The sequence below is a fragment of the Triticum urartu genome, chromosome 5A (assembly GCF_056163025.1).
Source record: "Triticum urartu cultivar PI428250 chromosome 5A, HENAU_Tu73, whole genome shotgun sequence".
Lineage (NCBI taxonomy): Eukaryota > Viridiplantae > Streptophyta > Magnoliopsida > Poales > Poaceae > Triticum > Triticum urartu.
The window spans coordinates 528,077,672-528,092,922 of NC_141877.1; the positions used below are offsets into that span (position 1 = coordinate 528,077,672).

The 15,251-nt window shown below is 42.6% G+C and overlaps 1 pseudogene; it reads right to left on the reverse strand.

Moving 5' to 3' along the window:
- Nucleotides 1–245: 245 nt before the first annotated feature.
- LOC147972488 (uncharacterized) overlaps nt 246–15,251 on the reverse strand; it is a 117,164-nt pseudogene continuing 102,158 nt past the window's right edge.

Here is a 15,251-nt window from a genome sequence, read left to right on the forward strand (position 1 = left end):
AGATGAAGATTGAAAACAGTTAATGTCTAAAAAAGATTATGTTGAAAGAGTGATAGCTGAACGATTAATTATAGTGCCTTATATATGGGCTTTCAATGTGCGTGAAATCATCACCTTTATATACAAATTCTCCAGACATGGAAAGCATTGCAGCAAGGCAATAATGATGTTGAGATCAAAACACCACATACTGATATATAAGGTCTTGACAGAATCCACCACCACTGATAGGATGGACAAGCGCTTCATTGAGCATAGAACATAATATTAGCACTGTAAGTGTACTCCAAGATGATACTTAATTCATGCGCACAAATGAAAAATGCAAATTACAAAAGTGTAGTGAATAATATACAGTACCTCAATAGGTGTGGAGGCAAACACCATCTCGAACCATTTAAATGGATCATGAATTGCACCCAAGGTCTCCAGTTTAGGCGCAGACACCATAGTTATTTGCGAAGGTTTATAACAACAATCAAGGGACAACCTTTGAAGTGAAGGGGCATCTTCGATGATGAGCTCCTGTCCTTCAAAACTAATTCTAGTGCTTACAAGGTGAGGCAACTTTATTTTGAGACAAGGGATATCAATTCCAGCTCCAAAAACAAGCACCAAATGCTCCAGTGCAGGGCAGCTGGAGTGGATGATGTTGTGCAGTGAGGCCTCCGACAGATGAACCAACACAAGCGCAAGTTTTTTCAACAATGGCAGTCGAAGCATTTGTACCAGATTGTTTGCTAGATGGCACCGGGTCAAGGTGGCGGTGTGGAGAGAGGAGGAAAACCAAGAGATGGGCATCGGTGGTGAGGGCACATATGCAGCTATTGGTGGTAACCTATCGCTGTAGTAATGGTAGAACTCAAGCTGCTGGAGTTTACCGAATTGACGGGATGTCAGCCAGGCGGCCACCGTGCAGGGTATGTCTAGCAGGTAGCATGCCGGGATGCAGATGCGTTGAACGGAGCCCTGGTGGGAGGAGATGATGGCTCCGGGGAGTTCAGAATCATCATTGACAGATAGCTGACAACAATCGAGATTAAGAGGAACGGCGCACCATAGAGTGCGCCACCGATATGCGAGGACTTGTGTGTGGCAACCATCCTTGGTGTGGAGAAGGGTGATGATCTCCCCAAGGATGTCGTCCGGGAGATCGCTGATGTAGTCCTCCGGAGATTCTACTGGTTCCTCAGGTCCAGGGGGCGTGGCCGCTTCTGGGCGTGCAGCCGGCTCCAAGATCTACATCTGGCGGCGGCGCTAGTCAGAGCCTCATCTGTGTACATACCAACATGAAAGAAAAAAATAGCAGAAACATACATGTAGGACATTCAAAATCAATTCTCAAGATCTAGAAGAAAAAAAGGCACAAACATATACGTAGGACATTCAAAATCAATTCACAAGATCTGGCCACGAATTATTAGCACACAAGGTAACCCTAGTCGGATTATTAGCAAAAATCATTTGTATAGAACAAACAATTAATCACTAACTCTATACGGATAACAATCAATACACTCTGTGTATCTAACGGATCTTAATTACTCTGATTTCATGGACTGAGAGAACATAACCATAGGATTTGTATTCCAAAAAATTATAGAGGGGGGGAGTAACCAGAGAAAACACATGATATGTTTGCTGCACAAATGGGTATCTAGTGTTGGGGAACGTAGCATGCTGATGTCTACTACACAACCTTCTTCTTGTAGACGTTGTTGGGCCCCCAAGTGCAGAGGTTTGTAGGACAATAGCAAATTTCCCTCAAGTGGATGACCTAAGGTTTATCAATCCGTGGGAGGCATAGGATGAAGATGGTCTCCCTCAAACAACCCCGCAACCAAATAACAAAGAGTCTCTTGTGTCCCCAACACACCCAATACAATGGTAAATTGTATAGGTGCACTAGTTCGGCGAAGAGATAGTGATACGAGTGCAATATGGATGGTAGATATAGGTTTTTGTAATCTGAAAATATAAAAACAGCAAGGTAACTAATGATAAAAGTGAGCACAAACGGTATTGCAATGCGTTGAAACAAGGCCTAGGGTTCATACTTTCACTAGTGCAAGTTCTCTCAACAATAATAACATAATTGGATCATATAACTATCCCTCAACATGCAACAAATAGTCACTCCAAAGTCACTAATAGCGAGAACAAACGAAGAGATTATGGTAGGGTACGAAACCACCTCAAAGTTATCCTTTCTGATCGTTCTATTCAAGAGTCCGTAGTAAAATAACACGAAGCTATTCTTTCCGTTCAATCTATCCTAGAGTTCGTACCAGAATAACACCTTAAGACACAAATCAACCAAAACCCTAATGTCACCTAGATACTCCAATGTCACCTCAAGTATCCGTGGGTATGATTATATGATATGCATCACACAATCTCAGATACATCTATTCAACCAACACAAAGAACTTCAAAGAGTGCCCCAAAGTTTATACCGGAGAGTCAAGACGAAAACGTGTGGCAACCCCTATGCATAAGTTCATTCACGGAACTCGCAAGTTGATCACCAAAACATACATCAAGTGGATCACGTGATATCCCATTGTAACCACAGATAAGCACATGCAAGACATACATCAAGTGTTCTCAAATCCTTAAAGACTCAATCTGATAAGATAAGTTCAAAGGGAAAACTCAATCCATTACAAGAGAGTGGAGGGGGAGAAACATCATAAGATCCAACTATAATAGCAAAGCTCGCGGTACATCAAGATCGTGCCAAATCAAGAACACGAGAGAGAGAGAGAGATCAAACAGATAGCTACTGGTACATACCCTCAGCCCTGGGGGAGAACTACTCCCTCCTCGTCATGGAGAGCGTCGGGATGATGAAGATGGCCACCGGAGAGGGATTCCCCCCTCCGACAGGGTGCCGGAACGGGTCTAGATTGGTTTTCGGTGGCTACGGAGGCTTCTGGCGACGGAAATCCCGATCTAGGTTTCTTTCTGGAAGTTTCAGTATATATAAGATGTTTTGGCGTCGAGAACAAGTCAGGAGGGGTCTTCGGGCTGTCCACGAGGTAGGGAGGCGCGCCCAGGGGGGTGGGCGCGCCCCCACCCTCGTGGGCAGCCCGGGACTCTTATGACCCAACTCTTTTACTCCATGGCCTTCTTCTGGTCCAAAAATAAGTTCCGTGAAGTTTCTGGTCAATTAGACTCCGTTTGATTTTCCTTTTCCGCGATACTCAAAAACAAGGAAAAACAGAAACTGGCACTGGGCTCTAGGTTAATAGGTTGGTCCCAAAAATCATATAAAATACCATATAAATGCATATAAAACATCCAAGGTTGATAATATATTAGCATGGAACAATCAAAAATTATAGATACGTTGGAGACGTAGCAAGCATCCCCAAGCTTAATTCCTGCTCGTCCTCGAGTAGGTAAATGATAAAAACAGAATTTTTGATGTGGAATGCTACCTAACATATTTATCCATGTAATTATATTTATTGTGGCAAGAATATTCAGATCCATAAGATTCAAGACAAAAGTTTAATATTGACATAAAAATAATAATACTTCAAGCATACTAAGTAAGCAATTATGTCTTCTCAAAATATCATGGCCACAGAAAGCTTATCCCTACAAAATCATATAGTTTGGCTATGCTTCATTTTTGTCACACAAAAATGCTCTCATCATGCACAACCCCAATGACAAGCCAAGTAATTGTTTCATACTTTAGTAATCTCAAACTTTTTTCAACTTTCACGCAATACATGAGCGTGAGCCATGGACATAGCACTATGAGTGGAATAGAATATAATGATGGGGGTTGTGTGGAGAAGACAAAAAAGGGGAAAGTCTCACATTGACGCGGCTAATCAATGGGCTATGGAGATGCCCATCAATTGATGTTAATGCGAGGAGTAGGGATTGCCATGCAACGGACGCACTAGAGCTATAAATGTATGAAAGCTCAACAAAAAGAAACTAAGTGGGTGTGCATCCAACTTGCTTGCTCACGAAGACCTAGGTCATTTGAGGAAGCCCATTGTTGGAATATACAAGCCAAGTTCTATAATGAAAAATTACCACTAGTATATGAAAGTGACAAAACAAGAGACTCTCTATCATGAAGATCATGGTGCTACTTTGAAGCACAAGTGTGGAAAAAGGATAGTAGCATTGTCCCTTCTTATTTTTTATTTTTTATTTTGCCTTTCTCCTTTTTTTATTTTTTTATTTGGCCTTTTTCCCTTTTTTGGGACAATGTTCTATTAATGATGATCATCACACTTCTATTTATTTACAACTCAAAGATTACAACTCGACACTAGAACAAAATATGACTCTATATGCATGCCTCTGACGGTGTATCGGGATGGGCAATGAATCAAGAGTGACATGTATGATAAATTATGCATGGTGGCCTTGCCAGAAATACAATCAACTACATGATCATGCAAGGCAATATGACAATGATGATGTGTGTCATGATGAACGGAACGGTGGAAAGTTGCATGGAAATATATCTCGGAGTGGTTATGGAAATGCCATAATAGGTAGGTATGGTGGCTGTTTTGAGGAAGATATAAGGAGGTTTATGTGTGATAGAGCATATCATATCACGGGGTTTGGATGCACCGCGAAGTTTGCACCAACTCTCAAGGTGAGATAGGGCAATGCACGGTACTGAAGAGGCTAGCAATGATGGAAGGGTGAGAGTGCGTATAATCCATGGACTCAACATTAGTCATAAAGAACTCACATACTTATTGCAAAAAACTACAAGTCATCAAAAACCAAGCATTACACGCATGCTCCTAGGGGGATAGATTGGTAGGAAAAGACCATCGCTCGCCCCCGACCTCCACTCATAAGGAAGACAATCAAAGAACACCTCATGTTTCAAATTTGTTACACAACTGTTACCATACGTGCATACTATGGGACTTGCAAACTTCAACACAAGTACTTCTCAAATTCACAACTACTCAACTAGCACACTATAATATCACCACCTTTATATCTCAAAACAATTATCAAGTATCCAACTTCTCATAGAATTCAATGCACTTTCTATGATAGTTTTTATTATACCCATCTTGGATGCCTATCATATTAGGACTAATTTCATAACCAAAGCAAATTACCATGCTGTTCTAAAGGACTCTCAAAATAATATAAGTGAAGGATGAGAGATCAATAATTTCTATAAAATAAAACCACCACCATGCTCTAAAAGATTTAAGTGAAGTACTAGAGCAAAATTATCTAGCTCAAAAGATATAACTGAAGCACATAGAGTATTCTAATAAATTCCAATTCATGTGTGTCTCTTCCAAAAGGTGTGTACATCAAGGATGATTGTGTGTAGCGACCAGACCTCAAATGGTCTGATCTCTGTGCTCAGGTGTCATCCCTGGATCAGTAATGCTGACACCACACAGTACTTGGAGGATTCATAACACAGTAGCAATCACACACTTATTACATCGAGTGTCTCCATAGAGAACTTATTACAATAAATATGGCTTAAGGCCATCTAATAACGATAACAGCAGAAGGCTTGGAAGATAAGTGAGTCCATCAACTCCAACAGCATCACTTAGTATAGAACCACGACCTAAAAACTCCTTAATTGTCGTCTGAAAAGTCTGCAACATTAACGTTGCAGCCCGAAACAGGCCAGCACATGGGATATGCTGGCAAGGTAACACATAGAGAGTAATGGAATGAAACAGCTATACTATATGCATATTTGGCTGGTGGAAAGCTCTATGGTTACAGTTTTGCGTAAAGCCAATTTTTCCCTACTTCAAAGGAATACATTTTATTTAACTATCATGGTGGTTGTTAAACATTGAGAATGGTTGACAGCATTCTCAATCCCCATTAGGCATCATCATTAAACAAAACCCAACAAAATTAATTTAGAGTAACATGTTGAGATTCACATGATAATCCAAGTACTAGATACTCAAGTTGTCCATAACCGGGGACATGGCTAACCATGATTTGTTTATACACTCTGCAGAGGTTTGCGCACTTTTCCCCACAAGACTTGATCGCCTCCGTTTGGTTTCTCGCACTACATGGTGTTTGAGAAGACGGATGACCGAGACATAGTCTTTCAGAAGCGCTAGCACCTTACGATGGATAGACCGTTACACCTACTTTCCCCTACATCTGCTAGTCTACCCTGTAAGAGTTCGCATGACTTAATCAACTATGCTAGAGCCCATAATAGCTTGTGGCTGCACACGGAAGTTTCTAGTATGAAAAATCTCATGATCCCTTTGGGCCTGGGTGGCGGTCCATAAAGAAAAACAGGCAATCCTGGAATGCCCAGGTACCTCAATCCACCCAGATGTGTGTTTAAGTTGCCACCTTAGATAAACCATTAATTAACAAACTCACATCTGTCATGGATATCACTCACCCAATTCCACGTCTACTAGCATAGCATGGCAATAGTAAGCAAACGTAGAAGTAACTCCCAAAGGTTTGATAATATAACAGGTAATAGGTACTACCTCAACTACTTCCCATCCCACAATTTAATTAGATCCTAATCGTGCAATGTTTGAGGATTTATCTAATGCAATAAAACTGGGTAGTAGGAGGTATGATCAAAGTGTTACTTGCCTTGCTGATGATCCGGGAAACATAGAGATTCGAAGTAACAGGCGGCGCACTCTGGGTATTCTATCGCAGACAAACAAACAAGCATACAATAAGTATTCATCTAATGCACAGGTAAAACTCAAATAGGAGATCTAACCAGAAGGTTCAACTTAAGAACTCTGGTTTGCAAAAAGAATCAAATCAAACGAAGCAACGAAAGTCAAACGACAAAAGAAATAGGCTTCGTTTACTATTCTGGATCTAGGGCAATTTTTTTATAGTGGCAAAAACTTGTTTAAGTTGGTTAAACGGATAGAGGGTTTCGGGACGAAACTCCAGGCGCTTGAATTGCCTGAATCCGATAAACGAGCGAAAAGTTACACTAAAACGAAAATCGGATCAGGAATCGCGATCAGAAAAATCGCGGATTAAATCCGAGAAAAAGGAAAATGACGAACGTTCGCTAGAACGAACGAACGGACGAACGCTCGCTAATTAAATAAATCGAAAAAACCGATCTATTTAAAAAAACGGAAATAATAATAAAAAAACTGATGAAAACTGACGGGTTTTTTTCTAAAAAAATAAAAAAAAAGCACGCGAATCGAGGCAACCTCGGGTGGCGGGCGGCGGCGGCGCGCGGATCGTGGCGCGGCTAGGGTTAGGGTTGGCGGCGCTGCGGGCTTGGGCTGGCGGCGGCTCTGGTGGGCTGGGGCGACGGCTATTTAAAGGCTGCCTCGGGCGGAGTCCCGCTCGGGTACGGCCCGCAGTCGGTTCGCGTTTTTTTAAATAATTACGCGCAGAAAAACAAATAAAAGAAATACTAAACAGACTCCAAAAATTCCGAAATAAATTTCCCCGGGCTTCTAAAATCAAGCCGCACAAGGTGAACATTTATTTGGGGCCTAAATGCAATTTTGAAAAACACACATTTTTCCTAAATTCAAATAAAATACCGAAAAACTCCGAAATAAAATCTTATTTGATTTTATTATGAAATCCTCAATATTTCTTTATTTTGGGAAAGTCATTTTATTCCCTCTCTCATATTTTTGTAATAGAAATAATTGATGATAAAATAATTAAAATCAAATGATGCTATTCTCAAAATTCGAGAAAACTCAAATATGAAAATAATGAAATCCCCAACTCTCTCCGTGGGTCCTTGAGTTGCGTATAATTTCTAGGATCAAAGCCAAAGGCAAATAAATTATGATATGCAATGATGAGCTAATGTATAACATTCCAAATTGAAAATTTGGGATGTTACAAACCTACCCCCCTTAATATGAATCTCGCCCTCGAGATTCGGGTTGGCTAGAAAATAGGTGAGGGTGGTCCTTGAGAAAATCTTCCTCTCGCTCCCAGGTGGCTTCATCCTCTGTGTGGTGGCTCCACTGAACCTTGCAAAACTTGATAACCTTGTTGCGGGTGACTCGACTGGCATACTCTAGAATCTTAACCGGTTTCTCCTCATAGGTCAAATCACTGTCCAACCGAATTGCTTCCAGTGGTACCGTATCTCTCAGCGGTATGTCAGCCATCTCCGCGTGGCACTTCTTTAACTGAGAAACGTGGAACACATCATGAACTCCTGACAATCCTTCAGGTAATTCCAACTTGTAGGCCACTTCTCCCATACGTTCCAATACTCGGTATGGTCCTACAAATCGTGGCGCTAACTTTCCCTTAACACCAAAGCGCTTTGTTCCCCGAAGTGGGGATACTCGAAGATAAACTCTGTCTCCGACTTCGTAAACTGTCTCCTTGCGTTTAGAATCTACAAAACTTTTCTTCCGGGATTGAACTACCTTGAGCCTATCGCGAATCAATTTCACCTTCTGTTCAGACTCCTTAATCAAATCAGGTCCAAACAACTGGCGGTCTCCAACTTCATCCCACGACAATGGTGTTCTGCACCTCCTTCCGTACAAGGCTTCGAAAGGGGCCATCTTTAAACGGGATTGATAGCTATTGTTGTAAGAGAACTCTGCATACGGCAAATTCTCGTCCCAACTAGATCCATAATCTAGCGCACAAGCTCTCAGCATGTCCTCCAAAATCTGATTGACTCTCTCGGTCTGTCCATCTGTCTGTGGATGAAAAGCTGTGCTGAACTCTAGCCTGGTACCCAAAGTTTCGTGCAACTGATTCCAGAACTTTGAGGTAAACTGGGTTCCTCTATCTAATACTATACTCCTCGGAACTCCATGTAAGCATACAATCCTGGTCATGTATATCTTTGCCAACTTAGCACTGGTGTAAGTGGTCTTTACTGGGATGAAATGAGCTACTTCCGTCAACCGATTGACTACAACCCAAATCGAGTCATAGCCTGAACGAGTCCTGGGTAATCCCGTGATAAAGTCCATGCCTAACTTATCCCACTTCCATTCGGGTATCGGCAATGGTTGTAGCAATCCTGCTGGCTTCTGATGCTCTGCCTTTACTCTCTGACACACATCACAAACTGCTACATACTCCGCAATATCTTTCTTCATTCCTGTCCACCACAAAATATCCTTCAAATCCAAATACATCTTGGTATTTCCTGGGTGAATCGAATACGGTGAATCATGTGCCTCTTGCAGAATCAACCTCCTGATCTTCGGGTCATTGGGCACATAAACACGGTCTTCAAACCATAGGGTGTCGTGCTCATCCTCACGAAATCCTTTAGCCTTTCCTTCGCTCATTTTCTCCTTTATAGAGGCAATCTCCTTGTCAGTCTTCTGAGCTTCTCTGATTCTATCCATCAAAGTTGACTGAATCTCCAATGCTGCTACATAGCCTCTCGGAACTATTTCCAAACATAGCTCACGAGGATCCTCGGCTAACTCCTTTGGAATTTCTCCCGTCTTTCGTGTATTGACATGGCTCTTACGGCTCAATGCATTAGCTACTACATTAGCCTTTCCGGGATGGTAATGCAATCTCATATCATAATCCTTGATGAGCTCCAACCATCTCCTTTGTCTGAGGTTTAACTCCTTCTGTGTGAAAATGTATTTCAAACTCTTGTGATCCGTGTACACCTCACAATGATTTCCAATGAGGAAATGTGTCCATGTTTTTAATGCATGCACTACGACTGCTAACTCTAAATCATGCGTAGCATAATTCAACTCATGAGGCTTAAGCTGTCTTGAGGCACATGAAACAACTCTCCCTTCCTGCATAAGCACTGCTCCAAGTCCTTGACGTGAAGCGTCGCAATACACCTCATAGTCCTTGGTCTGGTCTGGCAAAATCAACACTGGTAAAGTAACCAAGCATTTCTTTAACTCCTGGAAACTAGCCTCACATTCCTTAGTCCATTTGAACTTGGTATCCTTCTTTAATAACTCCGTCATAGGCTTCGCAATCTTTGAGAAATTCTCAATAAATCTCCGGTAGTATCCTGCGAGTCCAAGAAAACTCCGGATCTCTCCAACTGTTGTTGGCACTTCCCAATTTGTCACAGTGTCAACCTTAGTGGGATCTACTGCTATACCTTCTCCGGATATAACGTGTCCGAGGAATCCTACTTCCTTCAACCAAAACTCACATTTGCTGAACTTGGCATACAACTGATGTTCTCTGAGCTTCTCAAGTACCAATCGCAAATGTTCCTTGTGCTCCTCTTCATTCTTCGAGTAAACCAGGATATCATCAATGAACACCACGACGAACTTATCCAAGAACTCCATAAACACTTTGTTCATCATGTTCATAAAATATGCAGGTGCGTTAGTCAGACCAAATGACATAACGGTATACTCGTACAGCCCATACCTGGTGGTAAAAGCTGTCTTAGGTATATCCTGTTCTCGAATCTTCAACTGGTGGTATCCTGATTGCAGATCGATCTTGGAAAATACCTTAGCTCCTTGCAATCGATCAAACAGATCATTGATCATTGGTAGTGGGTACTTGTTCTTGATGGTTACTTCATTCAATCCTCGATAATCAACAACCATCCTTAACGATCCATCCTTCTTCTCCACTAGAAGTACTGGCGATCCCCAAGGCGAAGAACTTGGGCGAATATATCCCTTATCCAACAACTCCTTAATCTGCTTCTTAATCTCCACCAAATCCTTTGCAGGCATCCTGTATGGTCTCTTTGATATTGGCCCTGTGCCTGGCAATAGCTCAATCAAAAACTCAATATCTCTATCCGGTGGCATGCCTGGCAACTCTTCTGGAAATACTTCAGGGAAATCCCTTACCACTGGTACTTCCTCCTGCACAACTCCTGTTAAACAATTTACTTGAGTCCCTTTTGACACATGTCGGGATACATACTTGATCCTTCTCCCTTCTGGGGTGGTAAGCAAAATTGTCTTACTGGCGCAATCGATGTTTCCTCCGTACATCGACAACCAATCCATACCAAGAATTACATCCAATCCTTGAGATTCCAATACTATTAGGTCTGAGGGAAACACATGCCTACCTATACTCAATGGCACTTGAAAACATCCTTGACTGGCCATATACTCCGCTCCTGGTGAGCTTACTAGCATAGGTGTTCTAAGAACCTTAGTGGGCAGGTTATACTTATCCACAAATCCCCTTGATATGTATGAATGCGATGCACCAGTATAAAAAAGAACGAGTGCAGTAAATGACTTAACCAAAAACTTACCAATTATGACATCCGGCTGCTCTTCAACCTCCTCCACGTTAACGTGGTTCACCTGTCCCCTGTTGAAAGGGTTCGGCTTCTTCCCAGAGCTTCCATTACCATTCTGGCCTTCAGGACATTCATTGGCATAATGTCCGGTCTTCTGGCACTTAAAGCAAGTGACTTGGCTCAGGTCCTTGGCTGGGGTTGATGGGTTGGTGCGATTCTGGCCATTGCTTCCTCCATTCCCATTACCATTCTTGGTGCCGTTGTGATTGTGCGAGCTACCTCCTCCATGGATATGCTGAAAATGTCCTCCCGATCTAGGGGTAAAACGTGGCTTCTGCTGAGCTCCAGAATTGTACTTCCCTTGTCCATACTTCCTCTTGCGGTTCTCAATTTGCTGCTGCTTGCCTTTAATCATAAGAGCATGGTCTACCAACTCCTGGTAGTTGTTGAAGGTTGCTACCATCAACTGCATGCTCAACTCATCATTCAGTCCTTCCAGAAACTTCTCCTGCTTAGCTGCATCTATAGCAACGTCATCTGGGGCATAACGTGCTAATTTACTAAAGTCCTCCACATACTGGCCAACTGTCCGTCCTCCTTGGCGCAAGTTGCGAAACTCTCACTTCTTCATGGCCATAGCTCCTGCTGAAACATGGGCAGTACGAAAAGCCTGCTGAAACTGGTCCCATGTGACAGTGTCGACAGGGAAAGTGGCTGTGAAATTCTCCCAACATGATGCTGCGGGTCCTTCAAGCTGATGTGCGGCAAACTTCACCTTCTCCGCATCTATGCATCCTGCTGTGGTCAAATCTCTAGCTGTCTTGCGGAGCCAATCATCTGCTACTATCGGCTCGGTGCTACTGGAAAACACCGGCGGGTTCAGCCTAAGAAAACGGGCTAAGTGATCAACAGGTGGTGGTGGTGGTGGGTTGTTGTTGTTCCCCTGATTCTGATTTTGGACTAGCAACTGCATCAATGTGTTCTGCTGCTGGATCAACTGGGTGAGCTCCGGTGGAAAGGTAAATCCGGGGTCACGTCTCGGAGGCATCTGAGGGTTTAGAAAAAGATGAGATTTAAGAATAGAGGGGGTCTAAAGAGAAAACACTACCCATATGCACATGAGGCAAAACAAACAATTCACTTCATTCAATCAAACAAGGGCATACAATCGATCTAACTATCGCAAAAGTGCTCTGACTACTGTATTTACATGGTGGACTACTACTGCTGGTGAGGTGGTCTACTAGAAATATTCTTCGGTTGCAGACTCCATGATATCTGCTCCGGCTTCATCAACATAGTCATCATCGCTGTCATCTGGGTCCGAGTCGGTGTCGTCGATGATGATGTAGTCTTCCGGGCGAATCTCCTTGGGTTCTTCATCTTCATCTACTGGTGTAGGGCCTCCCATAAATATCCCAATCTTCTTGTTCAGATCGTCATTCTTCTACACCAATACTTCAATTTCTTCTTCATAATCTTCTCGTGTAGCCTTGAGTTCTTCCTCTAGTTCCTTGATTCTTGTCTTAGCCTTCTTCAGGTCTATCATGTCGGCGCACATCTGGTTCTCCTGTCGTCGAATGTGCTGGTTTAGTTCCTGGATAAAAGCTGCAATTGATCTATCTTTTCTGGTGCTGATCATCTCCCAGTGCTCATCTCGGCGCCCACAAATCTGGTAGATAGTATCCTTGAGATCATTGTGGTAGACCTCTCCAATGCGTCCCATGGTGATGTGAGCTGCCATGCTCTTTCCTAGACTCCAAGTTGGTGCATCAAAAGAAAACTCTATGGGCTCAGTGACTGGCATGAATGTCCTTCCTGGAACTTGAACTTGAATCATCCAGCGCTCTTCTTCAGGTAAAGTGGCGTTGTAGGTTCCGGTGAAGCTTGGTACTCCTATGTTCAGGTATCTAGTGACTTCCTTCAAGTAGCGTCCAAAAGGTGTATCTTCATCCGGTTGCGTGAACTTGTTCCTTGCATCCGCCATCCTAAAGAATAGAAAAGAGGAGAGGCCAGAAGAGAAGAGAGTGAATAGTGTTCTAGGTCTTTAGCTTAGTGGTCGTGTCCTACAGTCAGCGTGTGCTCTGATACCATCTCTATAGTGACCAGACCTCAAATGGTCTGATCTCTGTGCTTAGGTGTCATCCCTGGATCAGTAATGCTGACACCACACAGTACTTGGAGGATTTATAACAAAGTAGCAAACACACACTTATTACATCGAGTGTCTCCATAGAGAACTTATTACAATAAATATGGCTTAAGGCCATCTAATAACGATAACAGCGGAAGGCTTGGAAGATAAGTGAGTCCATCAACTCCAACGGCATCACTGAGTATAGAACCACGACCTAAAAACTCCTTAATCGTCGTCTGAAAAGTCTGCAACATTAACGTTGCAGCCCGAAACGGGTCAGCACATGGAATATGCTGGCAAGGTAACACATAGAGAGTAATGGAATGAAACAACTATACTATATGCATATTTGGCTGGTGGAAAGCTCTATGGTTACAGTTTTGCGTAAAGCCAATTTTTCCCTACTGCAAAGGCATAAATTTTATTTAACTATCATGGTGGTTGTTAAACATTGAGAATGGTTGACAACATTCTCAATCCCCATTAGGCATCATCATTAAACAAAACCCAACAAAATTAATTTAGAGTAACATGTTGAGATTCACATGATAATCCAAGTACTAGATACTCAAGTTGTCCATAACTGGGGACACGGCTAACCATCATTAGTTTATACACTCTGCAGAGGTTTGCGCACTTTTCCCCACAAGAATCGATCGCCTCCGTTTGGTTTCTTGCACTACATGGTGTTTGAGAAGACGGATGACCGAGACATAGTCTTTCAGAAGCGCTAGCACCTTACGATGGATAGACCGTTACACCTACTTTCCCCTACATCTGCTAGTCTACCCCGTAATAGTTCGCACGACTTAATCAACTATGCTAGAGCCCATAATAGCTTGTGGCTGCACACGGAAGTTTCTAGTATGAAAAATCTCATGATCCCTTTGGGCCTGGGTGGTGGTCCATAAAGAAAAACAGGCAATCCTGGAATGCCCAGGTACCTCAATCCACCCAGATGTGTGTTTAAGTTGCCACCTTAGATAAACCATTAATTAACAAACTCACATCTGTCATGGATATCACTCACCCAATTCCACGTCTACTAGCATAGCATGGCAATAGTAAGCAAACGTAGAAGTAACTCCCAAAGGTTTGATAATATAACAGGTAATAGGTACTACCTCAACTACTTCCCATCCCACAATTTAATTAGATCCTAATCGTGCAATGTTTGAGGATTTATCTAATGCAATAAAACTGGGTAGTAGGAGGTATGATCAAAGTGTTACTTGCCTTGCTGATGATCCGGGAAACTTAGAGATTCGAAGTAACAGGCGGCGCACTCCGGGTATTCTATCGCAGACAAACAGACAAGCATACAATAAGTATTCATCTAATGCACAGGTAAAACTCAATCAAGATATCTAACCAGAAGGTTCAACTTAAGAACTCTGGTTTGCAAAAAGAATCAAATCAAACGAAGCAACGAAAGTCAAACGGCAAAAGAAACAGACTTCGTTTACTATTATGGATCTAGGGCAATTTTTTTTACAGCGGCAAAAACTTGTTTAAGTTGGTTAAACGGATAGAGGGTTTCGAGACGAAACTCCAGGCACTTGAATCGCCTGAATCCGATAAACGAGCGAAAAGTTATACTAAAACGAAAATCAGATCAGGAATCGCGATCAGAAAAATCGCGGATTAAATCCGAGAAAAAGGAAAACGACGAACGTTCGCTAGAACGAACGAACGGACGAACGCTCGCTAATTAAATAAATAAAAAAAACGATCTAAAAAATGGAAATAATAATAAAAAAACCGACGGGTTTTTTTCTAAAAAAATAAAAACGACGCGTGGATCGAGGCAACCTCGGGTGGCGGGTCGGCGGCGGCGGCGGCTCCGGCGGCGGCGGGTGGCGGCGGCGGCGCGCGGATCGAGGCACGGCTAGGGTTAGGGTT